The 23,974-nt window shown below is 35.6% G+C and overlaps 1 protein-coding gene across 30 annotated transcripts in view; it reads left to right on the forward strand.

Moving 5' to 3' along the window:
* Positions 1–23,974, forward strand: part of PTPRD (protein tyrosine phosphatase receptor type D) — a 2,309,169-nt gene that overhangs the window by 1,415,392 nt on the left and 869,803 nt on the right. For all 30 annotated transcript variants that reach the window (XM_054519906.2, XM_054519907.2, XM_054519902.2 and 27 more), the window contains exon 9: positions 15,568–15,627. The gene's annotated coding sequence lies outside the window, so the exon portion shown is untranslated. The remainder of the gene's footprint in view (positions 1–15,567; positions 15,628–23,974) is intronic.

Raw genomic sequence — 23,974 nt, forward strand, 5'->3', positions numbered from 1 at the left:
TAGGGGATAATATTGTGTCTCCTTGTGCACTTATTATCAGGGAAGCCCTTCAGCTCTCAGCTGTCTTTCAATCTAAGCCTTGTAGATAACACTTGACCTGCTGCCCACATATCTTTGGTACTATATAAATATTTAATCATAAGAATCATAAGTTATATCTTCCTGCCATGGCTGAGAATTTCCTGAAAAGTCACCCAAGTTGCTATGATGAATCTGGAAGTAAGAGGCCTGACCTTAGAATCAAAAGCAGACCTTCCATAATGGGATGCATATAGGAGCCAATTAAGAAGTTCTGTTCATCTACGTCTTCTTATTTGAAGATATACTATATGCAGTCAACTATTTCAGGGATAAATCAGATATTTTCCATTAAGGTAAGACACTGATTATGGACAATCTTAACCCAATGGAATCATAAGGCACCTATGCACTTCATTTTTATGTTAGAACATGTGAGAATTTCAGACCAGCTTAAAACTAACTCCTAAGTTTGCATTTGGGCTGACGTTCCATGGTAATCCAGCACACTGAAATGCCAAATCTCAGGAATTCCAAACTGAGTCACTAAAAAATATTCATGGAGAAGAAATTAACTAGAATTCTCGAGACTGACTTGAGAGCAGCAGAGAAACAGCAAAATAAGTGTTACGTTTTCACATTGCATGTTTCCTCCAGGAGCTTTGTCAGTTCTAAAAGTTGCTTGAATTCTAAGTGATTCCATGTTAAGTAAATTAATAAAAGAAAAAAGAAAAAAAAACCTATTTGACAGAAGGCTACAAAATTGCTCACATAAGGGTTAATTTCCAGTGAAACTTTAAATGGACACTTAGGGTACAAAAATTAACCAAACTTATTTGATTTTATGGTGTATGTTTTCAACCCAGTTAATTGCACGTGTGTGTTTATAGCCTAAAAATCTCCCAGTGAAAACTGTGAAAGATTAAAGAAATGCAAAGCCACAGTGCTAAGTGAAATTAAAATAATAAGTGAGCTCAACCAGATATTTTTAAAAGACGAAAAAATATAAACCTTAAATTTTATTATCAAAAATATAAGTAAACCTAAATGCACACTTTTACTCCCTTATACATGGTTAAAAATTCCCAGTAGTCTTTTTGTGTTCTTTCACTGCATAACACTTATTTGAAATTATTATTTTTCTAGATTAGTCCTGCCAAAGTCTTGAGAGACTCCAGTATCAAAAAGCTTGATGCTATGCAATTCCCTGCTCAATGTCTGATAGAGTGGTGAGCAAATTATTTTCCTGAAGCTTGTGTGGACTGGAGCTATCATAAAGAAAAAGATAAAAAGTAGAAATACAGAAAGGGAGCATTCATTCATTCAAAAATCATTTATTGAGTATCTGAAACATGAACGGAGTGGTGACAGGAAAAGGAAGCCAGAGTAGACTGGAAGATTAATTCAGCAGAAGAGAAAAATAGGCCGGGCATAGTGGCTCATGCTTGTAATCCCAGCACTTTGGGAGGCCGAGGTGGGCAGATCACCTGAGGTCAGGAGTTCGAGACCAGCCTGGCCAACATGGTGAAACCCCATCTCTACTAAAAATACAGAAATTATCTGGGTGTGGTGGCACGTGCCTGTAATCCCAGCTACTCGAGAGGGTGAGGCAGGAGAATCTCTTGAACCTGGGAGGCAGATGTTGCAGTGAGCAAAGATTGTGCTATTGCGTTCCAGTCTGGGCGACAGAGTGAGACTCCATCTCAAAATAATGACATGTGGAGACAATACAGATGACAGGTGTGTAAGAGTGTCAGTGCACTCCAGCTGAAGACGACCACCAGTCAAAGAAGTTGAGTTTAGTGTTCATTGCAGCATAGGAGAACACAAGCCATGGGGAACTATGGGGACTTTAGTAAGGGAGTGATAGGATTTATTAATATTATAGGATTTGGGCTTGTGTGAAGTGCTTTGGGGGAAAGTGTAAGGAAGTGTGGCTTTACTCTGGATTAGATGCTTCCAGAAAGTGAAGCTAACTCTGCCATTTGGTACTGTAATCTTATTCAGAAGGAAGAAAGGCTGAGTGAGGTAAAACTGTAATTGGTATAGAAGTAACAATTACACATATTAACTAAGTTGGGGGATGTTTGGTCATTTGTGGGTTTTGACAATGTTATTATGTTTTTATCTATTCTCAGACATGATTAGGGAGTGATTTTGTTTGTGTCTAGATCTATCATGGTCAAAGATTGACCTTGTCTGATATTGATATTCCATGAAATTGTTTATGTTCAACAGGAGAATAGCAAGAATCAGCTGTGAGGGCCAGGCCAGTTGGTAGCAACACCAAGGCCTGAAAGATAGTAGCAGGCCAGGTCCTTATCAGTTGTTGCTTTGCTCTTTTTTAGGGGGAGAGACATAAAGATTATGGTAAGGAAAAGACCGAAGAAAAATTGTGAATATTTATTTATTGCATACCTATTACAAGACAGGAAATATGCTAGATGTTTTGCATGCATGATTTCATTTAATATTCACAACAACCCTATGAATTAAGTACTATTTGAGTGCATATTACCTGTAAGGATAATAAGACTTAGAAATATAAAGTTATTTGTTTAAAATGGCATAACCATATAAAGTAGAGTAGGGATGGGATTAGAATCCTAGACCTGTCTAACTTTAGAGCAAAATTATTTAATCATTCCTTATAAAAGAGTGTATGAACACAACATTGGTACCTTAAGAGATGAGTGTCTCCATTAAACTAAAAGGTATATCATGGCAGAGATACTGTGTTGTTCATTTCTGAATTATTTCAGAGCAAGGAGATTTGCGATTTACTTAGAGTAGTGTTTAATAAATATAAAATGATCCATTAGATGGATGATGGATGAACTGATGGATGGAACCAAAAATGCATGCTTGATCAGACATGACTATTTCATATAATTTCACTCTGTGTCCCAGGAAGTAGGAAGAAACCTTAAAATATTGGTAATAGTAATTACTCATTTTTGGATCATGTGAGTTTCACAATGTACTCTCACATATTTATTCTTATGGGCAGATACTTCTCTTATCTTTCATATGAGAACATTGAAGGTCAGGTATGCTAAGTCCTCACATAAGTAACAAGTGGCCAAACATGGGCTAGAATCTTGGCCTCCCCATCCTTATGTCCAGAGGACTATCCTCCAAACTGTACAGCCTTTTATCTTTAAATTCTTCAAAATAATTTAGGTAAGAGAAGGAGAGTTTAGAATTCTCAGATTTTTAAAATATTTTCTAAATATCAGCATTTTTGTAGCATTTGTATTTAATAATAATGAAACTATGACCACCCTATAACTCTGTTTTCAATCCTACTTTTTAGGTAATTGTCTTTTCTTACTCTTGACAGCCTGTAGCTGTTTCAATCCTTAAGCACTATTAATAATTTACAGCCTGTGTATACTTCCTAAAATTGTCTTTGTATACACTTTTTTTTTTTTGCATTTAAAAATGTTGATGGCTGAGGAACAATACTAGGGTCTAGCTAAAAGCAACAATACCACAGACTCTGTGGGAAGTGAATGCTCCATTCAAATGAAAGGTTTCAAGTTGTGTGATGAATTGAGGAAAATAAAACCAATACTTTAACAAAAACTACCAAAATTTCAAAACTTTGTATTAATATCAACACACTTAAAAACATACTGAAACAGAGACCAGCATAGTCCCTACTTAATCCCCAACAAATGTCTTCCCATTGGCTTACTACAGATATGACCAATTGGCCTGTATTTAGACTAAACTAGATATTCTGTTGATAGTGAACACAGCTTCTATCACCCAAAGCGTGTTTCATATTTTAAAGCATCAATTCTGTATTTCACAAACAGAATATTTTGATTTATTTTCCAAACATATGTTTTCAACTGAATGTTGTTTGTGAATTACGTAAACAGCATGCTGAAATTGAGATTCCACGTAAGTTACCTTTCTTTATCCAAGATGTATGCTCAAGTTTTCATAGCTTTGAGTGCAAAAACCATGTCAGCTTAATAATTTGTTTGTTTTAAAAGTTGTATATATGGGTATGTACGTATACATATATATATATGATATATATACACACACACACATATGTATACCTGTATTCGTATAAATATGTATATATACACACACATACATATATATACCATATGTATCTGTATACACACACACACACACACACACACACACATAGGGTTGAACTGGTCCTTGATAATACTATTTGGCTCTTTCACTTAGTAGAATGGAATAACTAAAACAAAAAAGTGTCACTGATTTACTAAAGATGCAAACTTTATAAAGCTGTAGAATCCATACTAGAACCCAACTGCATTGATGCCCAGAGAAGCATTTTGTTCCACATCCCCTTCTAGTAATAAGCAAAATATTTATAATATTAAGAGATAATATACAATGTGCTATTAGAACTATTTTCCCACTATCACTCAGGATCCCAGCGCCCTATTTCAACAAGTGAAGTCAAACCCATATAAGTGTACTGACCAGCTCCTCACTTCTTATTTGCCTTTGCACATTCCTCTTGTCTATCTCTACTTGATAGAGCAATACAGTTATGTTCTGCACAGCAATGCTTTTGTCAACAACAGACCAACTACATGACAGTGGTCCCATGAGATTATAATGGAGCTGAAGTTTCCTGTCACCCAGTGACGTCACAGCCATTGTAGCACAACACATTATTCATATGTTTGTGGTGATGCTGGTGTAAACAAACCTATGCACTGCCAGTTTTATAAAAGTAGAGCACATAAAATTATGTACAGTACATAATTGACAGTGATAATAAACAACTGTGTTGCTAGTTTATGTATTAACTATGCTGTACTTTTAATTAGTACTTTAGAGTGTACTCTTTCTACCTATAAACAAAAAGTTAACTGTAATATAGCCTCCAGCAGGTCGTTCAGGAGGTATTCCAGATGAAGGCATTGTTATCATAGATGATGGCAGCTCTATGCCTTTTATTCCCTCTGAAGAATTTCCAGTGGGGACAAGATGTGGAGGTGGAAGACAGTGATACTGGTGATCCTGACCCTGTGTAGACCTAGGCTAATATGTGTGTTTGTGTTTTAGTTTTTAACAAAAAATATTTTTAAAGTATAAAGATTATTTTTAATACAGAAAAGCTCATAAGATAAGGGTATAAAGAAAGAAAATATTTTTGTACAGCTGTACAATATGTCTGTGTTTTAAGCTGTTATTACAAAAGACACAGAAAATTTTTTAAAAGTTTATAAAGTAGAAAAGTTACAGTAATCTAAGGATAATTTATTATTGAGAAAAAATATTTTAAAATAAATTCAGTGTAGCCAAAGTTTACAGTGTGTATGAAGTCTACAGTTGTGCACAGTAACGTCCTAGGCCTTCATGTTCACTCATCACTCACTCACAGACTCACCCAGGGCAGCTTCTGTCCTGTAAGCTCCATTCATGATAAGTGCCCTACACAGGTGTACCATTTTTTATCTTTTAAATGACATTTAAATGACATTTAATGTACATTTTCTATGCTTAGATATGTTTAGATACACAAATACTTGCCATTGTGTTACAGTTGCCTACGATACTCAGCATGGTAACATGATGTGTAGGTGTGTAGCCTAGGAGCAATAGGCTATACCATGTAGCCTAGGTTTGTAGTAGGCTATACCACCTAAGTTTGTGTAAGTACACTCTGTGGTGTGCATACAATGAAAAATCGCTTGACAACACATTTCTCAGAATGTATTCCCATCATCAAGTGATGCATGAGTGTACTTACACATTTATCCAAGTTTACAAAACAGGAGGAGATTATATATTGTATTTCCCACCTTAAAATAGGTTTCAAATAGCATAATTATCATGTTCACATGCAGCTTTTTCCTCTGCATTTGATTTTTAAAGATTGTATCTGACCTTGAGTAAAGCAATATTCATGACCTCAATTCATTACTCCATATCAGTAATATTTATCAGTCAGTGGATTCTAATTTAGCATAATTTGCTACCAGAAATAAAAATATAAAATATTTAAAATGCAAGCTGTTCACTCATTTTTATTTACTTACATTTAACTGAACGTTTGTATATGGAATTTCATAGTCAGGTCATATGCCTTTAAATAGACAAGCAAAACAGAGGAATGGAACATTCTGTTGACAGGTAAATGTGAATCAATCTGGTTTCATTCAAAGGACAATAATCAAGCTCCTTTCAAATAATATAAAATGCAAAATGATTGCACGGTGGAGGGGAGGGGACCTTATCAGCTTCTCTTCTCGGAGAAATGATTGCCATTTTCTAGCTGGAGGAACATATGCTGCAGCTTATCTCGTGACTTCTCTGCAGTCTCTGATATTTATTAACAGTTGATTTTCTGTAGTTGCTCTTCTTTCCCTTCTTCCCTCCTCCAGTGTAAATTAGTTTTCCCAAATCTATATCTAGCCTTCATTTTTTTATCAGTCACAGAAAAAAGATGATTATTTCATTATTGGTTCTGAAGAGTCTTTCATATTAAGTGGTGCAGCTCTGGTTTCAGGCAGGCATTTAATGGACTCTCTATTTGTTTTATTCTTTGTCTCATCATCTTAATCAAAGCCCTCTGAGACAGAGTCTTTTGTAGTAACAAACAAGAATAAAGGGAAATTATGAATTGTTGCTTCCACAGAAAATGCAGTATTCATTAGAAATTTCTGTTGGGATTAAAACCAGGCTGACTTCAAACATGTAAAAACAATTATAGTCACCTATGAGAAACCTTTTAATCACCAGGATACCTGTCTTCTGAGTCTCTCATTAGCCTACTACCAAAGCAGGTCCCTCGCTTGGGGCTCATGCTTCACTGTATTGTCACAAGATAGCTAGTGGAAGATTTTCAGCTCTCAAGTTTATTTTTTTGTATGAGAACTGCACTCTTGCTTTCTCCCAACACTTTATAATTTTTTTCTTACAGCTTTTTTTTATCTTTGCTATATAAAATTTAACATTAACTCTCTGATTTACTGAACAGACACTGTCCTAGATTCCTGATATTGAACAACTATGGGAAAAGTGTAGGTGTCATGCTCTCATTTTTAGATTCAGATGACTCAAAATAGCCTGAAAGTCCCAGTCTCACACTGTCCCTGCACTCATTTGATCATATTTTGATAAATTTTTAAGAAGCAGTACAGGAATTGGGTTAGCTATTTAAGTAGAAGTCAGTTTATATTGGGGCAACATGAAAATGGTCTAATAAAAATCCATGTTTCTCCTTAATGGGCAAATCAGATTTTCTGTTATTTGCAAAAATCAAAGAGATACAAAATACCCCCAACATTCCAGTATCCGAAATACTGATTACTATTAATAGTATATGTTTAATTATATCTTAATATCTTATTTACATTTAGAGATGCTTGCTAATACCTATATAAGTTTTATTAATTAATTGAGGCAAGAAACTAAAGTATAAACTTGATTCTTACATGGCTTTTGGTTCACATAGTGCACCATATTTCAATGTTGCAATAAAGAGTTATAGCATTGCTTTCAACTTCAGATATGGTCATCATCAGGCATCTCTGACATAATGTTAAATGTGTTTGTCATGTTGGGACAGTATACTTAGATAGGGAAATACTCATACAATGTAGTAGTTATCTTGCTGCATTACAAATTATCCCCAGTATAGCAACTTAAATCAGACTTTTCTTAGCTCACAGTTTCTGTAGGTCACAAATGGAGGTAGCTGTATTAGCTGGGTGCCTCTTGCTCCAGACCTCTCACAAGACTGCAATCAGGGTATCAGCCAGGACTGGGGTCATTTCAAGGACCAAATGAAGGAAGATCCACTCTCAAGTTCAGCAACATGGCTTTTGGTAAGGCTCAGAAGACCCCTTCCTATCTCATTCACAGGATTGTTGACAAGCCTTCAGTAGTCTGTGTTGTAAGCCAAAGAAATCAACCTTTGCCACATGGGCCCTTCTATAGGGCTAGTCATCATGTGGCAACTGGCTTTTTCCAGACCAAAGGCTCCAAGAGACAGAATGTGACATAGCAAGCAAGAAAGAAGCCACAGTCTTTTTATAATCTAATCGGCAACTTGCCATTACTTTTGCAGCATTATTTTTGTTAGAGGCAAGCCACTGGGTCCAGCCTACATTCAAGGGGAGGAGGTTTACACAAGTGTATGAATGCCAGGAGATGAGAATCTTCAAGATCCATGTTTGAAGCTATATATGACAGTTCAACATCTGAACTCTATGGTTCAGCCTTCTCTCACTGCAGAATAGGCTCACTCTCTCCAACAGTCCCCCAAAGTCTCATCCCATTAATTAGTCAGGATGCACTGGGTTATGAGACAGTAGTAACTCTAAAATCTTTGTGACTTAGAATAACATAGTTCTATTTCTCAATCACACCACTTATCTATCATGGGTTGGTATCATAGTACATTTTATGCTACTATAACAAAACACCTGAGACTGGATAATTTGTAAAGAACAGAAATCTACTGGCTCACAGTTCTCAGGGCTAGGATGTTTAATGTCATCCTAGGTTTAATGTCAAGCCCTAGGAGGACTTTTGTGCTATGTCATCACATGGTGAAGTTCAGAAGATCAGGAGAGAGAGGAAAGGGGCTAACTCGTTGTATTAGTCTGTTTTCACACTGCTGATAAAGACATACCTGAGAATGGCTGGGGAGGCCTCAGAATCATGGTGGGAGGTGAAAGGCACTTCTTACATGGCAGCTGCAAGAGAAAATGCGGAAGAAGCAAAAGCAGAAACCCCTGATAAACCCACTGGATCTCGTGAGACTTATTCCCTCTCACAAGAATAGCACGGGAAATACTGGCCTCATGATTCGCTTACCTCCCCCTGGGTCCCTCCCACAACATGTGGGAATTCTGGGAGATACAATTCAAATTGAGATTTGGGTGGGGACACAGTCAGACCATATCGCTCATCCTCTTATCAAGAGCTCACTCCTGCAATAACTAACCCACTCCCACAATTAAAGCATTAATCTACCAATGAGAGCAGAGCCCTCATGACCTAATCACCTCTTAAAGGTCTGACTTTCCCAACACTGTTACAATAGGGATTAAGTTTCCAACACATGAACTTTGGAGGACACATTCAAACCACAGCCATTGGCTACATATTCTTCTCATGCTGTCCTCACTCAGAAAGTCTCCAACATCACTGGGCCAGGAGGGAGGAAGGGGCAAATTATCACTGGCTATTAAAGGCTTCTACGTGGAAGTGACATGTCATACTTCTGCTCAAATTACACAGCCACACTAATTTCAAAGGCACAAGGAAGTTCACTTTGACCATATTCCTGGAAAGATGAGAAATGGAAATATCAATGAACAGCTCAAAAAACAACCTAATGGATAAGGTAATATATTTCACATCCACCTGAGTGCATAGCAAAATAATAAAGAGCCAGATTTTGATTTGTTTATTCATTTCAAAAATATTTACCATTTATCACTGTGTGCTAGGCTTGTGCAAAATGCTGAGGACAAAAACAGAAAAAAAAAAAAAAGCAGTTCCTGTCTTCTGCTTTTCCAGTATAGTGGGCAAAGAGATAACCATATAGACAGTTACAAAATAGAAGTCATTATAAAGTGCTAAGACATAATAGAAGCATCTCACATGGATTTAAGGAGAGAAGGGATCAGAGAGGACGTTTTGTAGTAGATAAACCCTGATGGGTTCTGAAGGATGTGTAGGAATAGACCAGGCAAGAAAAGTGAATTAATAAAATTTCAAGGATTTTTTTTCAAATCCTTGTTTCACAAACACCTTCTATGTGATAATCATACAATAATTACCTTATAAAGCAATCACTTACTAAAACAGCTCAGTGAACACTTAAGGAAAATTCCTCATACCTGAAAATAATGGAATTGTATTCCCATCTCTTCTGATACATACCATGTTCAAAATGGATTACAAAAAGAAGAATAAGATGTAATTTAGAATAGACTGATATTAAGTAGTTCTTCATGGCTAGCTTCTATTCTTGTGGTCCTTGTCATCTTTAATTCACCACCCTAGGAATTTCTGATGATTTTCATGTCTAAAGAGACTCTTTCCACTTTATGTGTTGGTTTTGTTTATTTGCTTGTAAAAAGACTCCAAGACATGCATGCACACAACACACACACACACACACACACACACACAATTTATTTTGCACTAAAATTCTGTGACCAGGTTGATTTCCACTCTCATAATTCCACAGAATACCATGTCTCTCATTAGATCCTGCAATCCTTCAAGGATCTCCCTACTTCCAGGGAAAATCCTTAAAAGTGTTGTTAGAGTCTTTACCACTCATGGCACAACCATCATTCTTCTACCAGTCAACTGAAACCTAGGTCAGGAGTCTTCCCTTTTCTAGTCCAAGCCTTCACTCCCTCTCTCCTCTTTCACTAACCAAACTTAGACTTTCAAAGCAAATAACTTATACCAACTATTGGCAAAGATGTTATACAACAGAAACACTCATATATTGCAGGAAAAGTATAATAGCTACAACCACTTTGGAAAACAGTTTGGCATTATCTATTGAAACTGAACATATGCATAACCAGATGATCCAGCAATTCCGCTCCTCATTATCTACAACATGCATACCAAGAAATATCTACAAGGATGTTTATTGCAGCATTAATTGTAATTGCTTTAAACTGGAAATGACCCAATGTCCATCAGCAATAGAATAGTTACAAAAATATGGTACTGTATATTCAGATATTTGGCAAATTACAACATGAATGTAGCCAACAACCTTAATGTTAAGGAAAGAAGGCAGACACAAAAATAACATGCAATACTTGATTACATTTACATAAGGTTGAAGGCAGCTCTAAACCATAGGTTAGAAGTCAAGATAGTGCTTGCTTACCTTTGGTGAGGAGGAAAAAGTGAGTTTGAGAGTAAGCATGAAGTCTGTATTACTAGAAATGTGCTATATCTTGACGTGGGTGGTGTTTACCCTGACGTTTCTTTTGTATGATTCATTATTTATGTACTTTTCCATAAGCGCATTATATATTGATTTTTTAAATTTAAATTATCTATTAATTTAGTTGAGACAAAAGGACTCAGGATTCCAAGAAGTCCTGCTTGTTCTTATAATGGTGTCACATGGAAACACACATACATACACAAACACACACACAACATAACACAATACCACAAAAAAATCCTCTTATTCTTTAGTCATGAGAGGTACAATTTATTTGCCATTTTATATATTGTTCACTGCAATGTGGGTTGCAGTTGTATTTGTTGTTGTTGTTATTAACACAGCTCCAAATCAGTCTATTTCACAAGAAACCTATAAGGGATGACATTAGAACCAGGTTGAGAGAGAGAGAGAGGGAACGAGAGGGAAGCAGGGAGGGAGGGAGGAAAGACAAGCTATGCCACTTAAGAAATGTAACATGTTTGCCACGCAAAGCTTAAAATCACACTCTCTTATTCATCGATCTTGGCTTTTTATTGAACAAACTGCACTTAAAAAAGGGACTTGACAATTTCATAAGACAGGTACCTTTAGGTATTTCAAAACTTATTTTTTCCTGGAATTTTACTTACCTGGTGTTTAAGGTAATGCAAAGGACTATCTTTATACTTGAATCTGAAAATTTGAGTACAATGACTAATGAGAAGTATGTGCAAACAATTCTAAATGAAAGAGAATGAAAGCTTCCTAATGAAATCTCTTTAATATGTAATTTTAAGCTACTTTAAAAAGTCACAGTTGCTTGCACTAATAAGAATCTGTTTTAAAATTACATGTTATTTTTATAATCAGAATTTTGAGGGATGCTTTAGAATAGGTTTAGCAGCAGAAATGAAATTGATAGGAAGTAAACTTTTTTCTAATTTAGAGTGAAAATCATTGCAATATATTATGTAAAATAAATTTCAGTGTTTCTGTTGAAATACCTTTTTCAGGTGTGAAATGTTTTAATTATTATATTTTATATAAATACACATGAGTCATATTAATATTTGGAAATTTCAGTTTATAACAGAAGGGATACCATATAGTAAATATAAAAAATTATTCTAAGCAAATCCAAATATTTTTATGTGTAGGAATATATACATCATCTAGATAATTCCAGTTAGAAGATTATGCTCTTTTAATGCAAAACACACTAAATGAAAGGCTATTTCTGAAATGTTTGTTATTTCTGTGAAGGTGGAAAACTGGGTTATGACCAAAGTGAATTGGAGCCTTCAAAACTTCCCACGCATACACACATATGTATTAGGATACATGTGTGTGTGTGTGTGAGAGAGAGAGAGACAGAGAGAGACAGAGTCTTGTTTTATTGTCCAGGTTGGAGTGCAGTGGTACCATTACAGCTCACTACACCCTCGACCTCTGGAGCTCAATGGATCTTCCCACCTTAGCCTCCTGACTAGCTGGGACTACAAGTGCATGCCACAATGCCCAGCTAACTTTCTGTATTTTTTGTAGAGATGGGATCTTGTCATGTTGCCCAGGCTTCATGAACATATACAAATACTAGAAACTGTATCTGGTCAGATTGTGCCCCACCATGGACAGATCTTCCCTTTAAAGTTATGAACTTCAGCTCTTACAGTTTCCTCAGCCATAACAACCAGTCCGAATTTTGGCAGACAGCTGGGAAATGAAAGAACTCTTATTGTTATTTTCTTCTTGTTCATTTCTTTCTCTCCCCCAGATTGAGTATGTTCCATGCACTAGGGTCTGCCTTCTTGAGCCAAATTACTTGCTGAAAATCCATTTTCTTCTGTTTATGAGAATTTATCATCTATTTTTTCTCAATCTCCAGAAAAAAAAAATGGGACTTCTTAATAATTTGCCATTTTTAATCACAGTGGAGAAAGCTTAGTTGACCTAGACACGATGCATGGCTTAGAAAGGATTACATTTTTTTCTATTTCTCACTGATGTTAAATAGTTTCTGTTGTCTCCTCTACCAGATCGACAGATAACTAGACTGATATTTGTACTCTGAAAATAAAGGCACTTGTGTGGTGCTCTGAGAGGCACAAAAAAAAAAAAAAATTGTCTAAAATGTGTATGAAAATCTGTAAGAAATGTCTTTAACTAGTAAATCCAATGCATGTTTGTCTGACACTAGAGAAATGCTTTATTAATATATAGACATTAATGTGAGTGAACTACAAATTTATGAAAGCAACCATAAAATCTAGCCTAAAGGTGCCATTCAGCAATCATCTAAATGAGTAATGGAATAGAGCCTGAGGATTTTCTCCTTCAGATCAAAAGGCAGCTGCATGTCTAGCAGCAAAAGTTTCCTCTTCATTCCTCAGAAAGGAAGCCAGGAGATCTGATCATCTCCTCTAAAGTCCGTTGCTTAAGTAGGGCTGAAAGTAAAGGAGGTAAATCTCTGAAAGTTGACTTCTGCCAAGCAAGACTAAACTTAACCAGCAAGTGGACAATAGTAAAGAGAGACAGATGGGTGAGACTTTTGGAGAGACCTTTAGGAAGTGGCCCCAAACAGGTGGTTAGTTGCCTAAAAGGAATCATTGAATAGAGTGTGTTTGACTCTAGGGGAAAGGGAGAGAAGTGTCAGTAATGAATACATGGAGGCATGCTGACTGAGATTTGATATTGCTTGTCAGATGTCTCTACTTTTGTCTAGACTTCAAAAGCTGTTTCATTGTAGTATGTGAAGAGCAGAAGGTCTTGGATTCTGTGATTGGTTATTGTTTTGAAAAGGAAAGAAAATTACCTTTCGTTTTCTCTCCATTGGCATAAAATCCAGTAGAGGGTCAAAGGACATTCCAAATCACCGCAACTACAGCAAGGAGCTTCCAAGCCCATTACTTCTGACTAAGGTTGTGCAATGCTCTCAGCGTCTTACCGAAAATGTGCAAATAGAGGCCTATAAGAACAGTTTTGCAAGCATATTTTGATGTGTTCCACTTGCTGTGAGCTCTTAAGCAAAATCAAATTTTACCTTTAGGTATTTACCAAAAGATATTTTGGAACCCATGCTAAATGAAGCCTTATGTTCCCTATTCCCGAAGGAATAACTATTTAGAATAATAGTTCCTATGAAATTTTCATGATACATCTTATCACATAAGATTCAAGTTATTTTAAAAAACAGAGAGAGGGATGGTAAGTATATGCTATTTTCTGTGTCAAGGGCTCAGCTAAAACCTCAAACAAGACAAAACTAGTTGCTGTATCCATGGGGTACCATAGTTTACAATCTAATGAGGGAAATCTAATAAACCAAACAGGCTAAGTGCTATAATAAACACCTACTCTTTTAATGATTTAAAGAACAGAAATTTAATTCTCATTTACATAAAACGCAGTGCCAATAGATGTCCTAGTCAGGGCGAGGTGACAAATGGTCATCTATATAACACTGTGCTGTGAATAGACCTTATTAGTGGAAGTGAGGGGTGATCCTGAAAGCTGTGGCTGGAGAATCATGTTCTTTTTGTCTTTTGGACCTTTCCTGCTTTAGGTCCTTAAGGATTTAACCTATAGGTAAGAAACATAGAATGAGGATCATATGCAAGATGTTCTTAAGACTGTGTTCCATGGTGAGGAATATAGTCACATCTAACTACAAAATGTAGTCTGGCTATGTAACAGAAGGAAAAGGGAAATGTTTTGGTGAACAGCTAGCCATCTTCTCTGACACAGGGTGATGTGATAACGTGTGATAGGGAAGGATGCAGAGCTTGTTGGAGCATCTACGAGTTTCATCTAACTAAAACTTAGAGGGAGCAGGATGTCAAAAATTCTTGCCCCATGAGATGACAACTTTGCTGGGAATTGAAGGACGAATAAGAGTTTAATATGTTAAAAAGAGTTGAGAAAAAAATGTGCTAAACAAAATAAAGCAATTGTGAAAACAATACAAAAATGAATCATTAAGGTAGACTTCAAATCTTGTACAAATTATTCTGTTGAGAAATTAAGACATTGTGCCTTTTTATATGTTTCAGAGGTGTGGATCTTGTTGAACTAATTATGAAATTCTTAAACATAAATGTAATGCTTATAAGATGGAGTTTTCCATGCTACTTTGTCCCAGAACGAGTAGGATAGACAAGGATTTGCTTTAGCTTGGCTGCCAAGGTTTAAGGGCTCCCCTTAACAACTTAGGGACCTTATTTATTTAAAGGCCAAAGGATGGATATTCTGAAATGTATTATGTAATTGTAGGAAGCAACAAACCAAGATGTTTACTGGACTTAATGAAACTGATGTTGTAAGAAGGCAATTTAGCCATTTTATGGTGGACATGTTGGTCTCAATTCAACATTTTAAAGAATAGTCAATATTCTGCTTTATAGCCTGTGAACAATAGTGATTTCCATGTTGTTTTTTGGCATTTCACTACTTCAATTAAAGATTGTATTTCATAAAATTGATACTAGTTTCTCATTAACTAGCTTGCTTTTTCTCCTCTCTGCCTCAATCCCCACTAAAAAATGGGGTGACAGCATATATCTTAAAGACAATGTAGGGATTAAAATATTTTTAAAATAATTGTTACTTTCTATCTTTATAATTAGGTTTTGAACTTCTTGAGGCCAGGAACTGTGTCTGAAAACACCGACGGTAGCTAACTCAAGGTGAGTCCACAACCACATTTTAACCCTTTCCCTTCTTTGGGTCCTAATACTTAATACAGTAATTGATGTATAGTTCGACTCAACGAATATTGGTTAGGATGGATGGATGGATAAAATACTCCAACATTTTACTAATTTTGAGTAAAACATTTACCTAATATTGAGTTATTCTTTACTATAGATTTTCCTTTATAATGTATTAATGACAATAGAAAAACTAAGAAATCTGTCAATGAGAGATTTATTTTTCAGTTCTGAATTATATATGATGTTAGGCCTGAACGTGGGGGGAAATCTAACAATGGGTTAAATTTCTGAATTGAAGCAGCAGATGCCTGTAGATTTAAATGTTGATTGAATTTAGCTGCTGCTGCTATGAAATTATTAGCCCTTGGCGGTGGTCTCGCCTACATACTTTATTTTGGCTCTTCTGGAAGCTACACAGCTATTTATTGTTAATGAGGGAATAAAGTGAGAAAACAGATTAGTGAGTAGATTAGCGAATTTTTTAAAGTCTAATCTTTGTTAAACAATAACAGGTTATGATTTAATGCATTCAGTTCTCACTACTTTGTGACAAAATTTTTGCTATTAACACAGCTTTGTTTCATTACATATCCCTTCTCTAATATAAACATTTCATCTATCATAATAATACTTTTTGTTTAAAATCCTCTGCCAAAGACATTTTTTCCTCACCCGTTGCAGTTTAATAGTGTGTTTCTAATCCTACAAAGATAATTCTTTGAAATAAACAATTCTTATATTCTTTCTCTGAGATATTTGATCTATTGGCTTGTCATTCAGAGACTATTATCTCTTAATAAAGTTGTGATGAATAATAAGATAAACTTAAATGTTTTAAAATCAATACAAACTTTCTAAATAAAGTCTGTGAGTTTTAAAAGTTCCTTAGCATGCTCAAATCTCTTATCTGCTAAAATTTTGCATCCCCAGTTTAAAGAAAAGAATACCACCGTCCCTATCCCCTGTTGATCTTATTTTGGGGTTGATGTATCTTATGACTCTAAGAAAATGGAAGTATCTGCATATGGAGAAGGTACACAAAGGTCCTTCAGAAATCACAGTACTATTGAAGTCAAATAAGATGATAACTCAACAAACAAGTAAGAGATAATGAAGATTGTAGTAAATTTATTTCAGGCTTTCAGCCTGTTTCCATGGTGGTTCATCATTGTTCAATTTTATATACTAAGATTCAGCTCACCTTCCCCAAAAAGCTTTCTTGGATACCCCCAGTCAAATTGCTGTGTTCTTCTTCTGAATTCCTCTGTGTCTTCATTCTTGACTCTCTTAAAATACTACTCGTTCTACTTTATGTTTCAGCAATTTGTATAGAATCAGTTTCCATTTTCCAAGCACACTGTCTTCCAGTGTTCATTTAAAAGCCACTTGATTGGGAGTCCAAAGTACTTATTTCCATAGAACTAATCATACAAGTGATGTTCCTATTTTCTTTTTAGTTCTATTTCTGTCTGATCTAGTGCTAATAGAAATATTTCAGATATGCCTCCATTAATGACATTGTTTCTTCAAGACAGACCAATTCTATTATAAGGAGCAAATTTCATAGATTCTAGACTTACATTTGCCTGAATTGTCTTCTACTTATTAGCCATTTGATATTAAGCAAACTGCGCAAATTTGCGCCTGAGATTTCTCATTTGTAACATAAAGATAATAATTATATTTCTGGTGGCTGTTGTGAAGATTCAATGAGTTCATAGACGAAAGCTACTTTGGTGAATACTATTTGACATAGTAGGATGTATACAAATTTGTCTGTAGATGTTATTATTGTTATTTTTATTAAAATTTAGAGCATCAGGAACCTGTCTGCTCACACGTAGGCATGTTTGAAAACGGAAACAGGCAGCACATTTTAGCAGTTCACTTTCTCAAAACAGGATAGATGCTTGAATCATAGAACACCGTCAGAAAAAAACATAACTACCCACCTAGAGAAAAGGCTTTTTTATCTACCCGTATTTTCAAAGTGAATAAAAATGAAAACAAGATACCATAATCACCGGCACCTCATTACAAAAATGAAATTAAGGTAAAAATAACAATGATTATTACTGATATGATTTGTTGAGCCCTTAGTATGTGCCAAGTGTAAAAGGAATGGCTTTCTATGTTATCTTCATATGATCCCATTACAAAAGAAACTGATGGCCAAGGAGGCAAAGGTCTCTCACAGCTAATGAGTTAGAGCAAGAACTCCAACCTAAACCTTTCTGACTTTCACATTCTATGGTATTTTTACTCTACCAAAGACAGAACTCTCAGCCAAGTCCAAAAGTGCTTTACAAATTAATATTTACATATTCCAATGTCTTTTTAATGATTTTTGCCACTTAAGAAATCTACCTGGCTCTTTTCAGTTCCATCTTCTTCATATTGTCTACAAAAATTTTTAAGACATGATGTCTCTAAAAATATTGTAAGATATGTTGTCAAACACTTGGGTGAAGCTCAATACACTTTATTTAGGGTATTAGATTTCATCGGTATTTCCTAAATTGTCTTTTCCTCCAATTATTTAAGATCACCAGCTAGTGAGCTAGTTGTTTTAGGGCATTGCCTGAAAGAAAGAATAAATTCTTTCCTTTTGTAGTATGTGAGTGTCATACATCAGTCCTGAATATAGCCATCTAACTATAACACAAAATATATATTTTTTAATTTTATTATTATTATACTTTAAGTTTTAGGGTACATGTGCACAACGTACAGGTTTGTTACATATGTATACGTGTGCCATGTTGGTGCGCTGCACCCATTAACTCATCATTTAGCATTAGGTATATCTCCTAATGCTATCCCTCCCCACTTCCCCCACCCCACAACGGTCCCCGGTGTGTGATGTTCCCTTTCCTGTGTCCATGTGTTCTCATTGTTCAATTCCCACCTATGAGTGAGAACATGCGGTGTTTGGTTTTTTGTCCTTGCAAAAGTTTGCTGAGAATGATGGTTTCCAGTTTCATCCATGTCCCTACAAAGGACATGAACTCATCATTTTTTATGGCTGCATAGTATTCCATGGTGTATATGTGCCACATTTTCTTAATCCAGTCTATCGTTGTTGGACATTTAGATTGGTTCCAAGTCTTTGCTATTGTGAATAGTGCTGCTATAAACACACATGTGCATGTGTCTTTATAGCAGCATGATTTATAATCCTTTGGGTATATACGCAGTAATGGGATGGCTGGGTCATCCAGTGGTGCAATCGGTTAGCATGCGGTACTTATATAACACCAAATACTTAACTTTTCACTCTTGCCAAAAAAAAATAGCTTTCTTGTTTAATGTATCCTTCATCCCTTAAACATTTTAACATTTATTTTTCGTACGTATATTATGTAAAAAACACATTGCACATATATGACATTTACTCCTCATAGAAAACCTGAGGTATGTACTTTATCTCCATGTTAGGATGAGGGACCTGAGAACTAGAGAAATGAAATCTCTTGCCACATCACACAAGAATTCAAACCCAGGTAAAACTTCAGAGACCTCATTCATTACTTTATTTCGAGATGGTTCCTGATTGAGAGAATCAAAACCATCTAACCAGATGGCAAAAGAATCAGGTTTCCATTATCCTGCCAGTTCCTCCTTAAGTGTCTATGACTGTAAACTTTTTAAAAGGAGGGTATATGTCTTTTTGCTCATCATTGCATTTCCCACAATGTCTAAACATTGAACCATAGACGCTTAATCAATGGCTGATTGAGAATGTTAGAGGGTATTTAAAATACTGTTGATGCTGAATATACTAGTCTTCCGCTAGTGGTTCATAGCATTTTGCCTTGGGGACATTGACCAAGTTCAGTCAATTTGGTTAAGTGAGTTGTCTTTGTCATGTAATCATCAGTGTCACTTTTCATAATTGGATCGAGCTAATGATAGCCAGAAACTGTCAAAATGTCTGCATTTGGAAATATGTGGGGTGAACATAACAATACTGTGGGTTCTATAGCCAATTGCTTTGCTTATTTTGGAAAGGGCAATTTATTTTGTTATAAATAACATTTGATTAAATGCTATACAGTATCATGTTTTAATATAAGGACCAGTGCCAATGCTTATAAATGTTTTCATGTAAGTAGGAGTAGCCTGGGATTTTATTAAATCTTTGAGTTTCAACAATTAAGAAAATCAGAAATACTAAGGTTTCTTTAGATGATTTTAAGAATTGTTTGTGAAGTTCTGAGTAGCACTAGTTTGGAGACATAAACCAGATCTTCTAGCTAAGGCATAACATTAAGTGAGCCTGTTTTTAGTTACTTTTAGTAAAGAAGTAATTAGCATTACACATAGCAGGAACATATTCAGGTCTCTAATAGAGATATTTGATTACAGTATTAATTTGACAGTCCCAGGTAAAGAACAAGTTAATCTAATTAAGGGAAGGTTAATTGTGTATGCAGACTGTATGGCCAGAAGAAGAAAGCTCAGCAGGATGTTCCCAGAGCATTTCTGCTTGAGAGAGTCACATTTGTTCATTCAAAGGTAGTAAAAAACCTTTACACTATATATACAGCATTTGAAGAAGGACTTATTGAAATGATTTACTAGCAATTCAGTGTAGAAACAACAATATGTAAAATGTAATGACTTGTATGGAGGTTGACTAAATGCTTTTCAGCTCTAAAAGCCTATAATTGTAATGACTCTTCATAAGTAGACTTAGAGTTTGTCAATATGTCTACACTTATATGGTCAGAGAATATTAGAATTAAATAGGCTGTAAAGACCCCAGGCCATGATTTGTGCATGACAAATTTAAACCCAGAGAAGGCAAATGACCTGCCCAAGATAATAAAAGATATTTGGTAGTGTATCTGTGATTCAAATCATTTTTATTCTGTGTTTAAAACCACATCACCCTTTGATAGAAAGAAGGAAAGAAAAAAGGAAAGAAGAAAGGAGGAAGTGAGGAAAAGAGAAAGAGAGAAAAGAAAAGAAAGAAAGGAAGGAAGAAAGAGAAGGAGAGGAGAAGAGGAGAGGAGGAAAGAAAAAGGCAGGCAGCCAGGAAAATTAAGGCAATTAAGGCAGAAAGACTAAGGGAGGTCACAGTTCAATCTCTTTGTAGGCTACTTTCCTGAAACACATACACACAGTCAGCCACACTCTGATTAAACTAAACATAAACCTCACTTTCATTATTGAGTAGCTCTAATTACAAGAAAAGTCTTCCTAATATTGATACAAAAGCTACCTGCCTTTTTTCTCCTTAGTCTTCTATTTTCTATGCAAAATATCTGTAGTTCCTTCACCATTCCTATTATGAGATGAGTTTCAGATATTTCATCATCTGATCTCTCTTTCCTAGCACATCAATAAAATATTTCATGTTTCAAATTGATGCCTACAATTAAATACCATGTACCAAATAGTGTCTGGATACCATCATAAGTATGTGGATCTCTTCTTTTGGCCACTATACTTTTAGCTTTTAAAATTAACTCCATCTTTTATATGTTTTAAGATGCCCTTATAAAACAACTAAAGTGCAAAGCCATTTTTATATGGACTACTATAAATAGGGGCCTCTTAAGCTGATTTTTAAATTGATTTGTTTACATCCATCATTTTCAAGTCAAGATTGATAGGATTAAGCATTAACAGTTTGCTTACCGTAATTATTTTTTTTTGCTCACCATAATTATTTTTAAAAGATCATCAGTTTGTATTGTTTGAATTAATCAAGCATTAGACATAATCATTTTAAAATTAAGTTTAATTTGAGTTCATAATGACAAAAAACAAATTTTAAGATAGTTATGCTATAATGTATTTTCTAATTATGCAATATATTAATGAGTATATAGTATAAATCTTTCACACTAGTTTTAGTCAGTACTTATCAGTTCACTTCTAAAAATAGAAGCTAAAAAACAGTTAGGGTCATGATATGGTTGAGTTTTATATCCCCACCCAAATCTCATCTGGAATTGCAATCCCCATAATCCCCATAATCCCCATAATCCCCATAATCCCCATAATCCCCACAATCCCCACGTGTCAAGGGAGAGGACAGGTGGAAGTAATTGAATCATGGGGGCAGTTTCCCCCATGCTGTTTTCTTTTCAGAGTGAGTTCTCATGAGATCTGATGGTTTTATAAGGGGCTGTTTTCCCTTCACTAGGCACTTCTTCCTGCTGCCTTGTGAAGAAAGCACGTTGCTTCCCCTTCACCTTCCACCATGATTGTAAGTTTCCTGAGACCTCCCCAACCATGCTAAACTGTGAGTCAGTTAAACCTGTTTTCTTTACAAATTACCCAGTCTTGGGCAGTTCTTTATAGCAGTATGAAAATAAATTAATACAAGTGGGCATTAGGATATACAGACAGAAAAAACTACTAAGATAGATAGATAGATACTCATAGGACATATTTTGACCATCTAACCATCTAGAACTGAATTCCATTGATGTCTTTATCTGTTTTATGCTGCTATAACACATGAGTAATTTCTAAAGATTAGAAGTTTATTTGACTCATGGTTCTGGAGACTGGAAAATCCAAGATCATGGCACCAGCATCTGGCAAGTGCCTTATCCCATGGCAGAAGGGAAGAAGGTGGAAGTGATTTCATGAGACAGAAAGAGTAAATGGAGACAGAACTTATTCTTTCATCAGGAACCCATGCCCATGATAATTAAACCACTTCTACTATAACAGCATGAATTCATTCATGAGGGCAGAGGCCTCTACTATAACAGCATGAATTCATTCATGAGGGCAGAGGCCTCATGGCTTACTTACCTCTTTAAGGCCCCACCTCCCAACACCATTACGTTAGCAATTAGGTTTCAACATGAATTTTAATGGAGACATTGAAATCATAGCAATTAACATGGGTCTATTTTTAAATATCTCTCATCTTAGTTTAGTAATCAAGTTGGAAATTACCTAATAAATGGACAAGAAGGAAGAAAAGCACCTAAGTAAAGAAGATTAGGAGAAAGTGAATGGTTTTTAAGCCTGCATAGAACTATATAGATAGAGGCTGACTTCTAACTCCTCCTGAGAGTGACCTTAATGGTCAAATCATCAATGATTATGTTCATGAAAAGTTAGATACTTCTTTCTAGAAATAAATGACCAAATAAATAAGCTGAATAAATTCAATTACATTCAATTACAGGTGGCAGAGTGTAGAACCAGAACAATTAGACCAGCAAGCTGACAACCTTCTTAAATATCAAGCCCTTAAGTTTATCTGCCTCATGCTCTTCAACTATTTTTCTGCTTATAGGCTGTGGAAAGATGAAGGATGAAATATCAGAGTAGCAATGTGAGATTGCTGAATTATTAAATTTTGGTGCTTGGTAGCTGCACATTTGTTATTCTGAGGGAAGGAGTTGCAGACTCAGCTATAGAAGATTACCTAGAAGTTAAGTTCAAGAATGATATATAAAAGACTTTGTGCTTCTTTCTTTCTTTTTTCAGGCCTACAGATTTAGGGCATTAAGTTATACCCATTGCATATGGCTCCGCATTTATAATATGAGTTTTTGCTAGTCGATGACCCATTTTCCAAATACTCAATGATGTGAGGATGGGTGTACCTAGCATGACCTGTTCTGACCATGTCGAGAGGTACTTGGGCCAGTAGAAATATGGAGTAATACAGTAGGATCACACAAAGAAGAGTCTTCCTCAAAACAAATAGAATATTTTTGAGTCTTAGGCTTATAAGAATTGTTAAAACTATCTTTTATTTTTATTTTTATTTTTTTTTGAGACAGAGTCTCACTCTGTTGCCCAAGCTGGAGTGCAGTGGCGCAATCTCGGCTCACTGTAACCTCCATCTCCCAGGTTCAAGCAATTCGCCTACCTCAGCCTCCCGAGTAGCTGGGATTACAGGCACCCACCATCATGCTCAGCTAATTTTTTTGTATTTTTAGTAGAGACGGAGTTTTACTGTGTTTGCCAGGCTGGTCTCAAACTCCTGACCTCGTGATCCGCCTGCCTCGGCCTCCCAAAGTGCTGGGATTACAAGCATGAGCCACTGCACCCAGCCAAGAATTATTAAAACTATCTTTTGTACGTTTGACAGACATGCCCTGTATGATCTTATATAATTTATTAACAAAGATTTTAGTGGTTAATTGTTCTTGTGATGAACAGGGTAACATTAAAGGTAATGTTTTACAAAAATCTTGTCTTACTTCACTTTGGCTGCTATAAGAAAATACCTTAGACAGGGTGGCATATAAATAGCAATTTATTTTTTATAATTCTGGAGGCTGAAAAGTCTAAGACCAAAGTGCTGGCAAATTTGGTGTCTGGTGAGGGGTCATTT

The sequence above is a fragment of the Pongo abelii genome, chromosome 13 (assembly GCF_028885655.2).
Source record: "Pongo abelii isolate AG06213 chromosome 13, NHGRI_mPonAbe1-v2.0_pri, whole genome shotgun sequence".
NCBI lineage: Eukaryota > Metazoa > Chordata > Mammalia > Primates > Hominidae > Pongo > Pongo abelii.